This window comes from Myotis myotis, unplaced genomic scaffold (genome assembly GCF_014108235.1).
Source record: "Myotis myotis isolate mMyoMyo1 unplaced genomic scaffold, mMyoMyo1.p scaffold_m19_p_2, whole genome shotgun sequence".
Lineage (NCBI taxonomy): Eukaryota > Metazoa > Chordata > Mammalia > Chiroptera > Vespertilionidae > Myotis > Myotis myotis.
The window spans coordinates 194,752,759-194,772,467 of NW_023416324.1; the positions used below are offsets into that span (position 1 = coordinate 194,752,759).

Sequence of the window (19,709 nt, forward strand, 5' to 3'; positions counted from 1 at the left end):
GATTTTTTGTCATAAACAAAGCATATCACTCAGTTTTAAAAGATTACTATGCTGCAGTTTTCTACAGCTATAGAGATAACATCACAATTAATTTTATATCCTCTTTCATAAAGCAAAAATCTACGTTTTGTTTTTTACATAATGGCAGTCAATGTTTTTAAAAGCTTGAGTTATAAGGTTCCTATATCTCCCATCTCAAATAATAATTAATCGCTTCTCTGTCTTTTGGCTAAGATCAAGTGTAGTATCAAATAATAATTGATACATTTTACATGTATAAGACCTTTTTTTTTTATTAAGAATAAAATGTTATGCCCTAACTAGTTTGGCTCAGTGGATAGAGCGTCAGCCTGTGGACTGAAGGGTCCCAGGTTCGATTCTGGTCAAGGGCACATGCCTAGGTTGCAGGCTTGATCCCCAGTAGGGGATGTGCAGGAAGCAGCCAATCAATGATTCTCTCTCATCATTGATGCTTCTATCTCTCTTTCCCTCTGCCTTTCTCTCTGAAATCAGTAAAGATATATATTTTTTAAAATGTTTTAAAAAAAGAATAAAATGTGCCCTAACCGGTTTGGCTCAGTGGATACGAGGTCCTCAAAATTTTTAAACAGGGGGCCAGTTCACTGTCCCTCAGACATTCCACACATGCGCACTGCGGGCCCAGGACGAGTCGGCTGCTAAGCAGGACAGGCAGCGGTGGCAAAAACACCCGGCGGGCCGGATAAATGTTTTCGGCGGGCTGCATGTGGCCCGCGGACCGTAGTTTGAGGACCCCTGGTAGAGCGTCGGCCTGCTGACTGAAGGGTCCCAGGTTCGATTCCGGCCGAGGTCATGCACCTTGGTTGTAGGCACATCCCCAGTAGGGGGTGTGCAGGAGGCAGCTGATCGATGTTGCTCTCACATCGATGTTTCAAACTATCTCTCTCCCTTCCTCTCTGTAAAAAAATCAATAAAAATATATATTTAAAAAGAATAAAATGTTATTAATGTAAGATTTCTGTAATATATAAACCTAAGAAAAACCTAGGTTCAAATTCAACTCAACTACTTACTAAATAACTTTGTCAAGTTATATATTTTCTCTAATTTTTTCATTCTTAAATTCAAGTCAGAGATTGAAAAAATCAGCACATATATACATAAGTCACTCAATAAATACTGGTGCAATGTGACAGGCTATTACTGGACCAATTGACCATATTCAATTTCCAAAATAAAGAAATCCCTTTATAGATGTTAGCTTTTGTAACCACGTTTCAACTGTAATACCTATAAATGAAAGTCAGTCTACTTTTCAAATAAAATACATATGAAGAGCTTGGCCCAATGCTAACATCCAATAAAAATATCCTGACATAAGCACATTCTCATATTCCTATCTCTGAAAGGAGGCAGAATAATAAAGTATGTTGAAAAAAGAAGAAAAAACAGTTATCTCAATTTCCTATTTTTCTTTTATTTTACATTTTAACCCCAATAAGAAAAATACAGAGTATTAATTCTAAGTTCCAAAAAGATATTCGTGGAATTCCCAGTTGTAATGTACCTGGTTTGGTTAGAATACTCAGCATTTTTCTCCTGATTGGAGAATATCTTGCAAATTAGTGGCTCTCAATATATATTCTTATGTTACCCTGGTTCATAATATAGTGTTTAGATGTTTGTATTATTTTATGAGTAGTTTTTTATCTAACTGATTATTATTTACAACACTGCCGGTTTAGGCCCGCAGGGATCGGGCCTAAACCGACAGTCGGACATCCCTCTGTCTGATCACCCCTAACCTCTCTGCCTGCCTGTCTGATCGCCCCTAACCACTTGCATGCCTGCCTGATCACCCCTATCCCCTCTACCTGCCTGTCTGATTGCCCCTAACTACCTCTGCCTGTGTGCCTGATCGCCCCTAACCACTTGCCTGCCTGCCTGATCGCCCCTAACTGCTCACCTGCCTGCCTAATCGCTCCTAACTATCTCTGCCTCGGCTCCTGCTGCCGCTGCTTCATCTGGAAGGACGTCCAGAATGACGTCCGGAAGGTCGTTAGGCTGTCCAGTCTAATTAGGATATTATGTTTTTATTATTACAGATATTCTATTCTAGAACTTATATACCATTTACACAGACAAGTGTACCATGATCACTGAATTTCACATGGGCTATTCTCTTTTTAAGATTCTTTAGTTAGTTTTACCAGTATTCGTGAGCATCTACTATATTGGGACAAGTTTAAATTAGCCATATTAAGCAGTTGAGGACTTATGATACACACTGATTGTATTCCAATGGGAAGCTGAAGACTTAATTTGGTATGTATCAAGGTAAGCCATTTACAGTCATTCCGGTAAACAGGCTTTGGAGTTCACAGAAAGGGTCTACAAAGGGAAGAAATGAGATTTCAAAAATTTTTAAGCTGTGCTCTAGATAACAGTTTCAGATGAAAAAACACAAAGATAATTCATCACTTGTCGATCTGATCTAAAAGAATTGCTAAAGAAATGCTTCAGACACAAGGAAAATTATTCCAGAAAGAGACTTGGAACATCAAGAATGAAGAAAGAGCAATATAAATATACTAGAGGCCCGGTGCACAAAAATTTGTGCACTCGGGGGGGGGAGGGGGTACCTCAGCCCGGTCTGTGCCCTCTCGCAGTCTGGGACCCCTCGGGAGATAACGACCTGGGCCTGCTCCTGGGTGGCAGAGGGCAGGCCTAAACCCTAGGTGCAGCCCCTGGTCGGGCTCAGAGCAGGGCCGATTGGAGAATTGTTGCGCCGCCCCCTGTCATGCACAGAGCAGGGTGGATTGGGAGGTTGCGATGCCACCCTCAGTCACGCTCAGGGTAGGGCCGATTGGGGGGTTGGGGCACCGCCCCGTCACACTCAAAGCAGGGTCGATGGGGAGGTTGCGGCGCCACCCCCTGTCACGCACAGAGCAGGGCCAATCAGGGGGTTGGGGCGCTGCCCCCTGTCACGCACAGAGCAGGGCCGATCAGGGGGTTGGGGAGCTCCCCCCTGTCACGCACAGAGCAGGGCCAATCAGGGGGTTGGGAGCGACCCCTGTCACGCACAGAGCAGGGCCAATCAGGGGGTTGGGGAGCTCCCCCCTGTCACACACAGAGTAGGGCCCATCAGGGGGTTGGGGAGCTCCTCCTTGTCATGCACAGAGCAGGGCCCATCAGGCGGTTGGGGAGCTCCCCCCTGTCATGCACAGAGCAGGGCCCATCAGGGGGTTGGGGCGCTGCCCTCTATCACCCACAGAGCAGGGCCGATCAGGGGGTTGGGGTGCCGTCACTCTCACACTCAGGGCAGGGCCGATGGGGAGGTTACGGCTCTACCCCGTCACACACAGAGCAGGGCCCGTGGGGTGGGAGGGTTGGGGCGCCGCACCCTGTCACACACAGAGCCGCAGGGCGATCAGGAGGCTGGGGAGCTCCCCCCTATCAGGCACAGAGCAGGGCCGATCATGGGGTTGGGGCGCCTTCCCCTGTCAGGAACAGAGCAGGGCCGATAGGAAGGTTGTGGCCCCACCCCCTGTCACACACAGAGCCACAGAGCGATCAGGGGGTTTGGGTGCTGCCCCCTGTCACGCTGATCCCGGTGCCGGGAAGCATATTACCCTTTTACTATATAGAATAGAGGCCTGGTGCATGGGTGGGGGCTGGCTGGTTTGCCCTGAAGGGTGTCCCAGTTCAGGGTGGGGGTCCCCACTGGGGTGCCTGGCCAGTCTGGGTGAGGGGCTGAGGGCTGTTTTCAGGCTGGGACTGAAGCTCCCAACTGCTCCTTTTTTTCTTTTCTTTTTTTTTTTATTCTGAGCCAGCTTTAGCTCTGAGGCTCCAGCTCTTAGGCCTCTGCTCCTGAAAGCAGGTATCTGGTTTGTTTAGGTTCTACAATCAAAACTCTGTATCAGCTCCAGGTCTGAGATCCCGGCTAGCTGAAAGCTGGTTTCTGGGGTTTTGTTTAGCTTCTATTTTTGTAACTATGTTTCAAACTGCCAGCTCAGAGGCCTGCAGTGGCAGGCGGGGAACATTGGAGTCCTCCGTCACTGAAGCAAGCAAGCCTCATGTTAGTTTCAAGCTGCCTGGCTGCCGGCCGCCATCTTGGCTGACAGTTAATTTGCATATCGCCCTGATTAGCCAATGGGAAGGGTAGCAGTCGTACATCAATTACCATGTTTCTCTTTTATTAGATAGGATTTATTGAGCACCTAGTTAAATGAAAAATTTGGAATGGATAATAATAACGATAACAGTGCTCGCTTCGGCAGCACATATACTAAAATTGGAACGATACAGAGAAGATTAGCATGGCCCCTGCGCAAGGATGACACGCAAATTCGTGAAGCGTTCCATAGTTTTTTTTTAAAAAAAAGAAAAAAAAATAATAACAATAACAAAAACATAAATATCATCAACAAAAAGAATTAAGATATGGTATCTATACCTTAGATATTTAAGACAGTGTTGTCAAATTAAGACTAATGCATGAAAGACTTAATGTCCAAGCCAGGCAGGGAAAGTGAATGAGAACATGCTACCTATCTGTTATTTCCCACATGCAGGACTAACATTCCTAATCAATGACAATCTTCTTTCCAGTTGCAGCTCAAGCATCTTAACACTGTGCTCTAAGTAGTCAGTGCCAGTCATTTGGAGTTAGTAGGTAAGATGCAACCCATTCACCACTGATCCCTTCAATCCATGTTCTTAACCTAGTTCAAGAGAAGTTCAGAAGAAGATGAAATTGCCATATGTGTTAGAGTGGTTGAAAAATATTTCAAAGAGGAGGGTAATTTTAGCTGCATCCTGAAGGATTGATTGCATCTGAGCAGAGTGGGTAAGTAGAAAAGAATAGGCAGGAAGAGTAGGCTCAAAGGTCACTTGCAGAGGTCAAGTAAGAAGAGTAGCCTGCCCAGAGTAGATGCATTAAAAGGTCATGTTACTTTTAGTCTGTAATTTTAAATAATTTTTATTATGTAAGTTTTCAGGGCCATCATGTACAATTGTGCATGTTGTTCATTATGGAGAGAAAAAAAGAAAAAAGAAAGAAAAACCTAACCAGGCAGTGGAAGATAAAAGCTATACGCCCTAACAAAGCAGTGCATCCTGTTGCGGTACTGCAGCCACAGGATGAAGGGACGGTTTTTGCTAGTATCTGAAAAGGTGCCATATGGAATAGCAGGGGCCCTGAAAATTTCAAAATTATGTCTGGTTCTAAGAAAATAAAAATCACCTGAAATTCCACCAGCCAAAGATAATACCTCAACATATTTTAGGTTTTCCCTCCATTTTTATGCATTCACATAAATGTACTTTTTTTTTTTCTTACAAAAATGAGACCATCATTGATTTCTGTTATGTAGCTTAAATTTTTTTTTACTACTTAAAAACAGCTTTTCTGGTGTTATTAAATATATTTACATATAATAATTTTACTGTTTACATACTATCATACTATTCTGCTCACAGATGTAACAATAAGTTAAATTACTCATTATTGTTGGACATTTGGATTATTTCTGATTTTTTTTTCTAAAAGAACCAAAACTGGAATGTGAAAAAAGAATAACTATCACTGATTTAAGTGTCATTTATGAATAGGATGTGGTTTATTTCACTTGGAGGACTGAGATTCAATAAGTCAGAAAATATAATAACCATATGATTTCACTCATATGTGGGATATAAAACTTGAAACACAGACCTAGACAACTATAGGTGGTTACCTGAGGGAAGGGAGTTCGGGAGTCTGTAAATGATAAAGGGGTCAAATATATGGGGACGGAAGATGAATCTGACTTTGAGTAGTGGGCATACAATACAATATACAGATCATGTATCATAAAAATGTACACTTGAAACCTATATGATCCTATTAACTAATGTCTCCACAATAAATTTAATTTTTTTAAAAGAATAAACTAGCATATTTCATCTTCAGTACTTAAATCTAAATAATTTAAATTTATATATTATATTTTCATTAAGTATAAATACAAATTTATATTTAAATATAAAGAAACATTGTTTATAATTTAAATTTAAATACAATTAAAAATACATTTCTACTTTCAAGAAAGTCCATAATCATAAAAATTATGTTCCAACAACTTCATAAAAGCAGTATCTATCTAATATGCAATGGAGAGTCAACAATCCCAAATAGAAGGTAGCAAATATAATGAGAAAAAATGCAACATGTATATTTTTCCTAAAAATAGCAAACTTTCTACAACTCAAAAATTGATTACTCAATTCTTCAATTATTAAAGTACTAGAGGCCCAGTGCACGAAATTTGTGCATGAGGGGGTGTGTGTCCCTCAGCCCAGCCTGTACCCTCTCCAATCTGGGACCCCTAAAGGGATGTCCGACTGCCCGTTGATCGGGCCTGAACGGGTAGTCGGACATCCCTCACAATCCAGGACTGCTGGCTCCCAACCACTCGCCTGCCTGCCTGATTGCCCCTAACTGCTTCTGCCTGCCAGCCTGATCACCCCTTAACCACTCCCCTGGCAGCCTAATTGATGCCTAACTGCTCCCCTGCCAGCCCGATTGCCCCTAACTGCCCTCCCCTGCTGGCCTGGTCACTCCTAACTGCCCTCCTCTGCAAGCCTGGCTGACCCTATCTGTCCTCCCCTGCTGGCCTGGTCACCCCCAACTGCCCTCCCCTGCTGGCCATCTTGTGTGTTAGAGTGATGGTCAATTTGCATATTATCTCTTTATTAAATAGGATTTTGGTATTTTTTTCTCTTCCTTCTAATGTTTTCCTATGTAACTACAGTGATACTGTATCCAGAAACAAAAAATTAAGGTGTGATGTTAATCAGGTGACCACCTAATAGTGGTAGGAAATAAAACTACTAAAATTTTTCTTTGCATAGTGAATGAAAATAAACTCCTCAGCATAAAATTCAAGATTCTTGCCCAAGTCAAACTATTTGCCATTTCCTAAAGATCTCTCTGCATTTCCTAGCACTTAAATCTTTCATCATATATATCTAATAAACTAACCTTCTTTGAGATTCTACCTCTGAAGAAACGTTAACAGTATGCAACAGTCAATGTAGTGAGTGCTTTACAAAAATGAATTCATTTAATCCTTATAACTTTATTATAAAGACAAAATTATTATCCATATTACATGTAGATTCAATAACTGAGGTTTAGAGGTTAAGTAGATACCACAGTTAACCCCTCAGCTGGTAAAAGGCAGTTTGGAAACCTGGCAGCCTGAGTTCATTGTCCAAATTTTGATGGAGAGAATTTATTACTGTCAATCTCTAAAAACTATAACTTTAACAATGAAACAAAATTTTACAATATTCTCCTACTCCTTAATTGGAACCATGATTGGGAAGGAGGCTGCAAAGGGGTGAGGATTTAAGTAAAAATGAATAACTGACCCTTAATGATCAACTCTCATGAATTCTCAAAATATTCACAAAAAGAAAAATCTGCTAATGAACATTTAGAGAAATATTATAGACACAGATCTGCAAGATAAAACTAAATCCCATTTTCTACCTAGCAGACAAGCAAAGATGAAAATGAGTGATTATATATCCAGTGTAGGAAAAGGTGTGGGGAATCAGGTACCCTCAGATGCTACAGAAATAATACAAGTGTTCCACAGAGCAATTTGAAAATGTTAAAATTTCTCAATAACACACATAAAGCATTTGACCTGAAAATTCTACTTCCATATTAATCACTACATTGTATTTAATAAAACAAAAAACAAAAAAAAGACAAAAACCTGGGAACAAAGTAAATACCCAATAATGGCAAACTCTGAAATAAAATATGGCAATATCCACCAAACAGAAAACCATGTCGCCATTAAAAAGTATGATGTAAAAAAAATAAAAAAATTATGATGTAGTTGTATATTTCCATGAAAATGTTCTTGTGGCATATTAAGTTTTTAAAAGAGCATATTATAGAATGGTACAATGTCATATTTATTAAGAATAGTTTTATACATGCATATATTCCCTTTGAGTACATATGTGTAACTAAAAAGTTATAAATTAATGTTAGCTGTATTTAACAGTGGGATTTCAACTGATTTTTATGTTCATTCTAATTCTTTGCTTCCGTTTTCTAAAATTTCTTCCATGAAAATATCTTACTGTGGTCCAATTTTTAAAAGTATTTTTTAAAAATCTTCACAGCAGCTCTATGAGTACAGTAACTTCATTATGTAAATTAAGTATCTATAGCTTAAAGTAAAAACTAACTTGCTAAAATGGCCAAAAATGCTCTATCTGGAATCAAAGCTCATTTTTTTTTCTTTTACAATAGAAATGCTGCCTGCCGTATTAAGTAATATAAGGCTGGGTCTATATTCAGCCCCTACTTTTCCTGTTCACTATAGCCCTAAAAAACTTACTCATATATTATGTGTGTACATGCCTGTGATCTTCGGTGCTCATTTAAAAGATTCAATCTACATATCTGTTCATCTTTATACCAATTATAGTGCTTAATACTAATAAAATCTTCCTAAATTAGGTACATGATTATATAAGAAAGATAAATTCAATTTAGAGTTGTAGAATATAGAACTAGAATAGAAATAATGGACATAGTCAAATCCACACGCATGATATAAACGGAAATGGTGAATCTTTCAATAATTAATCCAGGTTGTTTCAAGTTCTGCCACATTCCCTTACTTCCCCATTTTGTCTATATTAGTTTTGGTTCCTATCACTTCACACGAAAATTCCTGTAATATTCTTCTTTACCTAGCATCAGTGTCTTCATACCCCAAGTTCATGTGTCTGCCTGCTTTATAATCTACAATATCTGGCCAATAATGTACTACTATTCAAATTGTACCTCTTCTCAGACCAGTTTATTATTACCTTCATGATTTGGCTCATATATTTTTCTACCTTTTCTTCTTCACTACACCTTCAAGAACCAAACTCCCACTTCTACTATTTTGATAGTAATTTCTTACACCTCTAAACTAACAGTCACTCTTTGACATTCAATGGGTAAGTAACAGGAACTTTTAAATGTCCTAAATTGTGAATGCAATAAAAATGCAAAGTGATTAGCAGGTTATACTTAGCATATATTTCTAATTATTATCAACATTATCATTACTATGCAGACCCTTCAATACATTAAGGTCAGAAGGAAACCAAGCCACTCTGAGATACAATGCTGAGCAGTCAGCTGGCCTCCTTCACCAGCTAAGTTACACGCTCCTGAACATCATCCTCATAGGACATATGCAATGGGGGCCATACAGGCCCCTTTTGAAAAGACAGAACATTTAAATCTATGGCTACCGAGGGTAAATGCATTGCCCTAACAAAAATTCTTCACAATCTAGCACTTAATATTTAGTAATTATTTTATATGGCTTCTACATATTTATCCCTCAAATTAATTATGTGTTTAAGTAGACCTTATGCTTTGTTACCACACAAAGTTTTTTATAAGCATAGATCCTTGGTATGCAATGTCAAAGCTATATATCCTATATAATAAAAGCCTAATATGCTAGGTGTCTGGTTGTTCAACCAATCAAAGCATAATATGCTAATGATAGGCTAAGGCCGCTCAACCACTCGCTATAACGTGCAGTGACCACAAGGGGCAGACAGTTGACCGATTGACCAGCTGCTATGATGTGCACTGACCACCAGGGGGCAGACGCTCTGACTGGTAAGTTAGCTTACTGCTGGGGTCTGGCCCATTGGGACTGAATGAGATGGGCCGCACATGCCCTGGAGCCCTCCCGCAGTCCCTCCTCAGCTGACCAACTTCCTGCATGCCTCCCTGGCCGCAATGGTGCCCTGGCGGGGTCCCTCGGCCTGGCCTGTGGCCTCTCACAATCCGGGACCCCTCAGGTTATGTCGGAGAGCTGGTTTCGACCCAATTGCAGAACTACCGGTCACTATGACGTACACTGAACACCAGGGGGCAGACGTTCAACACAGGAGCTTCCCCCTGGTGGTCAGTGAGCTACCACAGGGGAAGCACCACTCAGCCAGAACCTGGGCTCAATGCTGGCGAGCACAGTGGCGGTGGCGGGAGCCTCTCCCACCTCCTTGGCAGCGCTAAGGATGTCCGACTACCGGCTTAGGCCCACTCCCCTAGGCCTGTGGTCAGCAAACTGGGGCTCGTGAGCCACATGCGGCTCTTTGACCCCTTGAGTGTGGCTCTTCCTAAGTCTGAGGAGTACCCTAATTAAGTTAATAACAATGTACTTACCTATATAGTTTAAGTTTAAAAAATTTGGCTCTCAAAAGAAATTTCAATCATTGTACTGTTGATATTTGGCTCTGTTGACTAATGAGTTTGCCGACCCCTGCCCTAGGCCATCAGTCGGACATCCCCCTAGGACTCCTGGACTGAGAGAGGGTGCAGGCCAGGCAGAGTGACGCCCCCTGAGTGCACGAATTTTGTGCACCAGGCCTTTGGTTAAAGATAAAAGTCTTTATGTCTTGAGATATGGTAAATAAAAATTTTTATTTATATCACTAACATATGCTAATGTTCACCAAATTAGAATTGGAAGGTCTCGTTAGGAAAAGCATAAAAATAAATAGCACAATAAAATATTATAAATGCTATGTTAGAATTCTAATTTCATAAGAGTACAAGATAGGGGACTCAGAGGGTGGGGAAGAGGTGGAAAGTGTGGGTACCAGAGTCCAGGAAATAATTCATAAAGGTGATGCTTGAAGTTCCTTCTAACAAAGGTCATTCCCGCCACATGGACTCTAAAATCAGCTCTTCTGGCTTCTTCAAGTACTTCAGTCCTTCAATTATCTGTTCTTTCCTCCACCCTGATACTATCAAACACTGCATCCTCATTTGTCTTCTACGATATTACTTCATTCAATTTTCCCATTTTCTCAAAAAAGTGCTCCTCAAATCTCCTTTGCAGGTTCATGCTGTTCTCTTCAGCCAGTAAAAGTTAGAGCTCCTCAAGGCTCTAGGCCCTCATCTTGTGCCATGCTTTCTTACTAACCTTTCTTGTCCTCATGCACAGCATTAATAGAAAACTATAGGTAAATGACCAAAAAAAAATGTATAGCTTTCAGATGCTCCAGATTCATTTATCCAATTGTCTATTTGACATCTCTATCTGAATGTCTCAAAAATCAAAACCAAAACTTTATATTCAATGGATCCAAAACTGAAATCTTGAGTTCCTCCTTCAAACTTGATCTTTTTCAGTATTTCCTATTTCAGAAGGGAGTCATATCTTTCATCCTGTTGCTCAAGCCAAAATCCCAGGAGTCAATCTCTTTACTTTCTAGTCTCTTTTATAATATACTAGAGGCCCCGTGCACAAAAATTTGTGCACTCGGGGGGGGAGGGGGGGTCCCTCAGCCCAGCCTATGCCCTCTTGCAGTCTGGGACCACTCGGAGATGTCCACCTGCTGGCTTAGGCCCGCTCCCTAGTGGATCGGGCCCAAGCTGGGAGTCAGACATCCCTCAGGCAGCCCGGCAGCCCTCGGGGGATGTCCGTCCACTTACCAGCAGGGAGCAGACCTAAGCTGCAGTCGGACATCCTTAGTGCTGCTGAGGAGGCGGGAGAGGCTCCCGCCACCACCGCTGTGCTGGCAGCCAACAGCCTGGCTTGTGGCTGAGCAGAGCTCCCCCTGTGGGAGCACACTGACCACCAGGGGGCAGACACTCAATGCTCCCACAGCCAACTGACCCTGGCCAGCCATCCCCCTGTGGTCCCTACCTTCCCCCCGTCCAGCCAACCAACCTCCCGTGGTCCCTCCTTGCGGCCCCTTTCCCGGGGGACCAAGGGCCAGCTCCCTCCTTGGGGCCAGCGACCAACCTCTCATGTCCCGTTCCTTCTCCTGGTCGGCAGGCCCCAATCAGCCCGCCACCCGCCCACCACAGTGGCGGTGCAGTGGCAAGGGAAGGAGGAAGTAGGAGGTGGGGAACCACGTGGTGGTGGGGCGCCAGCAATGGCGGCATTGGCATCCAGCATCCGTTCCTTCTGTGCCCAGTCTGGTGACCATCGCCTCCTCTCCAGCTCGGCCCTGACTGGCCTGGCCCCGAATGGCCCTGATCACTGGCCAGGCCTAGAGACCTCACCCGTGTACAAATTTTGTGCACTGGGCCTCTAGTACAATTATAAAAAAAGAGCAGACTGGGTTGAAAGGAGCTTACAGACAGACATGAAACACACAAACAATTAATAGACAAGTCTATAAATTAGAAATTGTAACATGAATAATATTTTTAAAGTACTGTGAAGAGATAATACATGGGCCTGTAAGAATGAACAACAACTTCTAGTTTAGAAACTCAAGGAATTCTTCCTTCATCACTTTTCACTTTTATGCTCACACACTATAACCTTCCCCAGTATATTTCTCGTTTCTTAAGCTAAGCAGAATCTGAATACTATTCCAAATTGGTGAGATTTAAATAGAAAAGTGCCAAATACAGGAAGACAGGGATTATGATAGGAACTCTGAATCAAGAGTAAATTAAAGACACAAATACAAAGATTATTCTCGTTGCCAGTAACAATAGAACTACCTTCCCCCCGTTCAGCCAACCAACCTCCCCCAGTGGCATCAATGTCGGTGATGATGGTACCAGTGCCTGTATACTAACTAGACTGAGCTCATGATGTAGCTGTCTTAATTCCTATTCATTTTCACAGCCTGGTTTACTACAGTTCTAATGATTACATAAGCTACCCAACATTCCTACATAATTTATGTTTGTCTGTTTACTTTCAGTCTTTTCTAAAAGAATCTAAGTTCAATAAGGACAGTTTACATGTAGACAGGAGGAAATGGCATGTGGTTAGTCTTGGAGGCTTGAAATAGTCTTACATGTAACAAAAATTTGTTTTTCCTAGTTCATATAAAGTGAAAATACAAATAAAGATTTTCTACAAGTTAGTTTATTAAGAAGTGATTTTATATTTGCCTGCACAAAATAAAAGATAACATTTTCAATTCATGAACACTTTCCACCAAACATTTATTAGTAGTATTTGATGTCCAGAAGAGAATTTAAAGAATTGCCAACTTTTATTTTGAGCTGAAAGTTCAAATCAGGTGTCAGTAAACAATGTGACAATTATTGAAGTTCAAATTTTAGTGTCAATATATAAAGTTTTGTTGGGACAAAATCACACTCATTCTTGTTTGTTTCGATGGCTGCATTAGCATTAAAACAAAAGTTGAGTGGTTGCAATAGAGGTCACATGTGGGTGTCTCAATGGTTTGCACTGCTCCTCAGAGCACAAAACTCAACAGAGTTTCAATGGCTTCATGAAATGCTTTAATATGACATTTAATTTTTGTTTTAATACCAGTGTACAACTATTATGTCAAAACCAGAAGAGAAAAGGGGACTTCAAATGACATGCTTTTAAGGCTCAGTGGAGTGTAACTTATTTTATCAAATTAAATAACAATGCATAGTGTTTATTATACGATGACTCTATAGCTGTACTAAAAGAATACAATATACGTTGACATTATCAAACTAAAAAGTCTTCACAATATTTCCAATTCACAGGAAAGTAACAATCAGAAATATTAAAATATTTAAATGGATGCATATCTCATCACAAACAGAAGTCCTTATCAAAAAGAAAAATGAGTTTCTGAGTTCCGTATTTGTTAGCCAATCAATGAAAGCAATTTAACAAGGATGAGTTCATTAAAACACATTTGGCTGCAGTAGCTGAAGGAATGTGTCTGGAGAAAACAGTTTTTTTAAAACTATTAGCCTTTCAACAAGAATAGTTGCTCGAAAAGTTGAGGACGTAGGAAATATCATCAATACTCTAAGGCCAGGCAAATAATTTTGAATGAATTTCCTTGGTTCTTAATAAATCCACAGATGTAGCAATACTGCTCAGTTATTGTTCATTTGAGGTGTCAATGCTGAATTTGAAGAATTAGTATCCATGTCTACATAGTAGAATGAGAATATTTTCAGTAAAATTGAAAAACAACAATTCAGTACCAACCTGATGTGACATATACTAAAATATGTTACATACGATGGTGGTTAAAAATATATGCAGCAATCACCTCCATCCCAATCCACAGTTTCAGTAACTCACGGTAAACTTTGATCCAAAAATATTAAATGGAAAATTTCAGAAATAAATAAAAAGTTTAATTGCCCATCTTTCTTAGCAGCACGATGAAATCATGTGCTGTTCCATTCTTTCCCCACTGATGTGTATATTCCCTTGTGTCTGGGGGCCATTATTATTACTTAACTAGAGGCCTGGTTCACAAAATGTGCAGGGGGGAGGGGTTGTCCCTCAGCCTGGTCTGCACCCTCTCCAATCTAGGACATCCCTCTCACAATCTGGGACCGCTGGCTCCTAACTGCTCGCCTGCCTGCCTGCCTGATTGCCCCTAACTGCTTCTGCCTGCCATCCTGATTGCTCCCTAACAACTCCCCTGCCAGTCTGATCGCCCACAACTGCCCTCCCCTGCCGGCCCAATTGCCCACAACTGCCCTCCCTTGCTGGCCTGATTGCCCACAACTGCCCCTGCTGCAACCCGTCTCCTCTGCCAGGACCCGCCTCCTCCACACGAGGCGGCAAAGACGCAGGGACCGGCCTCCTCCACGCCACACAGAGCCGCGGGACCCCCAGGCCTCACCGTGCAGAGCGGCCGCTGATCCCCACCTCCGCTGTGCACATGGCCATCTTGTGATGGCCATCTTGTGGCGACCATTTTGCAGTGGCCATCTTGTGACGACATCACACATGAGGGCCACCCAGGCTTTTATTAGTATAGATAACACAAGAATAGTAATGCTGGTAATTTAGACAGGACAAAGAAAAGCCATAAATTTTTCCCTTTAGGTGAAAAGGTGAGTCTTTGACCTAAGAAAAAAGGTAAAAAGGATCTTCAGTGAGAACAATTTATATCTATGAAATTATGAAGAAAAGAAATTTATACTAGGCGTTCAACTGAAATCATATGCTTGTGGATTGTGATCAGTTTTCAGTAGTACTTATCAGCATGAAAAAAATCTTCAAAGATTAACTATTTAAAATGTCATTACCAATCGGCATTAACATACATTTGTTATCAATTTTGATAATAGAGAACACTAACTTTGAATTAAGTGAAATGCTATCTCACCAAAGCAATTCCATTTTTCTCATTGATACACTTTTATTACAAAAGAAATAATTGTACTAATTATTCTTGTATTTAAAGAAGTGGCATTTTTATAAAGTTCCTCAAGAGATCACGTCAACAAAATACATGTTATGAACGCCTGGAGTTCCCACTATATTAAATAGGACTCAGTGCCAAACCTCATGTTGAAAAGCTATAGTGGTAAAATGAGGAATAACTTAGTCTTAAATTCCAAATTTTATTAAGATTTGTACAGCAGAACAAAATATAACTTTACAATGAAAAAAGACTTACAAAACCTTAAATTTTGAATTCTTATGAGTAATTTAAAGATATTTAATTTAATATTCCACAAGAATATGAGTGTATGTTTGGTTGTCTGTGTAAATAAAGTCTCTTTTTAATGGGAAATGTATTATTACTTAAATAGGGGGCATGTTAATTATTACTTTGAACATTTATATCAAATGTAACATACCAGTTTTAATACTAGTATGTTAACCCTCCAATATTAAAAACTACTTGGACAAGTATAAAAAAGGCCAGGTTAATAAGTTATATATGAATAATGCCCTAAAATTATAATAATTAACATATATGATTAAAGTATATAAACAGAAGTATTATGACATCATGAATAAAAAACCCTGCACATTGATTTCTTACTAATACTAGAATTTTTAAAAACACAAAAATATGTATTTTTTTCTCAGAATTCTCAAAAGCCAGTGCTTGTAGTTATGTAAGAGAATGTCTTTGAGAATGTACACTAAAGTATTTATGGGGAACAATAATTCCAATATACTCTCCATTTGGTTCAGAAAAAGAACATTTTTAAATATGTGTGTGGAGAGAGGAGGAAGGCAGAAAGAGGGAGAGAAAGCTGATAAAACAAATGGGGGTAAACTATAAACAACTAATGAATCTGGGTACAAGGTACATGGGAGTTTCTTGTACTGAAACTTCTCTACAAGTTTGAAGTTATATCAAAATAGTTGCCAAGATCTAATTCTATTAAAGTTTGCCAGAAGTTTCTGTTTTTACTACTACAATATTCTGTTTGTGGGTAACTTTCTACTTCTTAAAAGCCAATAAATTCTTCTCTTTCACCCAATTAGTACTATACTTAGATTAATCAAATTTAATTCGGACAAAAACAATAGTCTTAAACAAATTTTTGAAAAATATAAGATTAAAAACTTCTATACAAAGACTAAACTCCAAGAGAAAAAGATGCAAATAAAATGACTATCATAATCTTTTGTTTTTTATTTGCAAGTATAAAAATGAAGAAAAACAAAAGCCTGGAACATAGCATCTGTCATATCAGAATATAAAAAGATGATCCTGGCACAAAATGAAAAAGCTCTAATTCATTTGCAAATCAAGCCTGCCGGTTTCATTTCAAGCTGGCGGTAACTGTCAAGAGTTAACAAGATAATCACTTTCAATCCTGCCTTCAATGGTACATTACACTGTTATTCCATTCAATAAGGCCGTTCTTTGGGGCACTAGATGAATGGTTTTCATTTCTAACTCACACAAAAAGTTGTGCGGGGAAAAATCCACGGGGCTTAAGAAAGAAATCCCTTTATGGGCATTTATCTGCCGGTACTTGCTTTTAGGCAAAATGAGATATTTTGAAACATCGGTGTCCATTCACTTCCTCTATTCCTTCAGGCCCTTAATCCCTAAAAAAACACACAAAAAACTGGCATATGAGAAAAGTGCAAAACCAGTTTCATTTTCTAAATTATCAATGCACATTAAACAAAAATTCTCTATTAAAATGATTCTATGCAAATAAAATATAAGCTCTGCTCTAATTAGTCATTTAGACTCAAAAAGGAGAAAATATCTCTATTTTTAAAATAAATAAGAAAAAAGTAAAGTAAAATATTTATGGGAAAGTAATTCAGAAAGCTTTACATTATCAGATACTCTTGGTCATTACTATTGAAACTTAAAAACAGTATCTAAACTAAAGTTTTACATTATGAAAAAATTATAATGTTATGTTATCAAGTTATTAATAACACTTAAGTTATACTCCAAAACTAGAACATTTACATCATAAATGGCTTGTGTTGAATCCACTATACAAAAAAAACACACAACTACATGGTATTGTAAAATGATGATAATACTGAGCCAATTTTATTATTCCATATTTTAAAACCTTGGTAACAGGTATGTTAAATGTATCAAGTCAATGGTGAGTATTGTGTTATGCTTAATAAATTAAGACTGAAATGCATGATTACAATGTGCAATTTAAAACCAATTGGTGACAACAGTAGAAATTCCTAAAGAACTTCGCGAACACAGGGCTATCTGCAGAGCACAATTCTTAGAATCTAACATTGTGATAGGGGTGCCGGATCCTTTTGTTGGGTTCCAGGATCATGGTTAACTCAGAAAGTAGATACGTTTGATCTTTCAGCTTCAAGCTGCCCTGCTGCAAATCTTTCCCTCATTAGATCCCTGGGGTTAGCTCTAAGCAAACACAGCAGCAAAGACAGCAGGGTGTATGAGGCATCTCCCATAGATCAACCACTGGAACAGTGATGAAGAGTGCTTGAAACCTAGCACAAAAGCTTTATAAAGAGTCACACAGGGTTCCAACAAGCAACCTGTGTCCTGAATTATGTATGCAGTGATCCTCTCCTTACACTGATACTTGACAATTAAATGGTCTGTTTACACAAATGCAGTTTTTAAATTACAGGAATATTTATTTGCAAACAGAGCTTTTGCTTTTGAAAAATGATAGCCTGAGTCCACTCCAATCTTTCAACATAATATATGAACACCTATGCCACAAAATATGTTTCTAACAAATGTAAATTTTATTTTACCTATCTTAAATGAATAAATATGTAATAAAGAATTCAAATTATTACCATATAACACGCACAATTTTTTCATGTTGGCCAAAGTACTTATTTGAATTTCTGAATACTTGTCAATGAATTGGCATTCCAAAATAAGTTCCTTTTAATTTCCTCAGTTATAGTAAGTCTTCCATAAATTACATTAGAAGTCAAGAAATGTGTTTTTATTTTGTTGTAATTTTTGTTCAGAAATCTTTAAAATATCAAAAGTAATAAACAGATACTTCATTAAGGTAACCCATTAAAAATAAAACAAAAAAAAAGTCTTTGCTAAAAATACTACAAAGCACGGTAGCTAGAGAAAATAAACTTTATTACCCAAAGAATAAGACAGTAGAGAAAGGAATTTAATTAGCATATAGAAATGAGATATTTTATATGCTTCAAATTTTGAGATTAAAACTTTCTTCAAGATAATCCTTATTTATCATGCATGATAAACTAATGATGATTGTATTAATTTATCACAGTTAAAATAAGGTAAATTGATAAAATAATTTTCCATATATCATTTGGGAAGACATTTGAATATATTAGACGTATCTGAAATTAATATCCATAATTCAAAAACAGCTCCTTAAAAACAAAGTAATATTTAAAAGCTGAACAGCAATACAAACAGAATGATAAACAATGGAAATCAGATGGCAATTCATCAACAAAATATAAATGATCAATTACTCTATAAAAAATGTGGAACCCTAATAATAGCTTAAAAAGAAACCTTAGTCCAAAAATAAGTTTGTTTGTTTTGCCTACCAAAATAAGTTTGGTTGTTTGGAAATTTTTCTATAAGATTATATTATACTGTTTTTAAAGTTGATTGTTGGGAAATAAAGTTCCACACAGTGCTATTGGGTGTATGCCAAGATGGTGGCATAAGTAAATACCTGTACTTGCTGCCTCTCACAGCCACATCAAAATTACAACTAAAAGACCGAACAACTATCATCCAGAACCGCGGGAAAGTGGGCTGAGTTGAAGTACTACAACCAGCGAGGTAAAGAAGAAAGCACACTGAGACTGGTAGGGGGTGAGGAGGCGCAGAATGGGCTGGCACCCAGGTGTGCTGCTTTTGTAATAGGGAGGGAGATACAAGCTCCTGCTTGCTTTGAACTTCAGTTCTGGGCGAGACTCTGGGGGACCCAGACACATACGGGGAGAAACTGGACTGTCTGGTATCAGGGCAGGAACGCGAAGGTAGCTTTCTTTCAGATGGAGGTGCTTGCAGCGGTCATTGTTCCTGCGCTGAGACCTCTCTGGTGCAGGGCTGACTGGCAGCCATTGCTGTTTGCTCTGCCCAGGTGATTCCCTGAGACCCAGCCCCACCCAATTTACAACGGCACCTAAGCCCTGTGTAGCAGCTTTTGCATATGAATGGCCTGTCTTTTCTCAGCCTAAAACCTGTCAAACAGGCATCAGCTGTGTCAGGGAGCCTCAAAGCTATAAAAAGAAGGCCCAAGGCAAGCAGCAGCAGCGTGCCTTGCTTCAGAGCTAAGCCTCGTCTGGGCACTTCCGAACCCGATACAAAGAGGAGGAATCTGCAGATCTCTCTGTAGCTCCTGCTGGGTGGCCCCAGGCAGTGGCTGACTTTGCACCTCCTTGGAGATCCAAGAGCCAGTGTACTCAGTGGTCGGAGCAAAATGATACCAGATTACAATTATTCACATCCATAAGTGACACACTCAAAGGGCAGAC

At 39.5% G+C, this 19,709-nt stretch overlaps 1 protein-coding gene, 1 non-coding gene and 1 pseudogene across 2 annotated transcripts in view; 2 read left to right on the forward strand and 1 right to left on the reverse strand.

Moving 5' to 3' along the window:
* RSRC1 (arginine and serine rich coiled-coil 1) overlaps positions 1 to 19,709 on the reverse strand; it is a 342,660-nt gene that overhangs the window by 180,885 nt on the left and 142,066 nt on the right. The window lies entirely within an intron of this gene.
* On the forward strand, positions 210 to 388 carry LOC118677753 (annotated as a pseudogene).
* On the forward strand, positions 4,244 to 4,350 carry LOC118677785. The gene has a single exon (XR_004974511.1). It is a non-coding gene; the product is annotated as a U6 spliceosomal RNA (small nuclear RNA).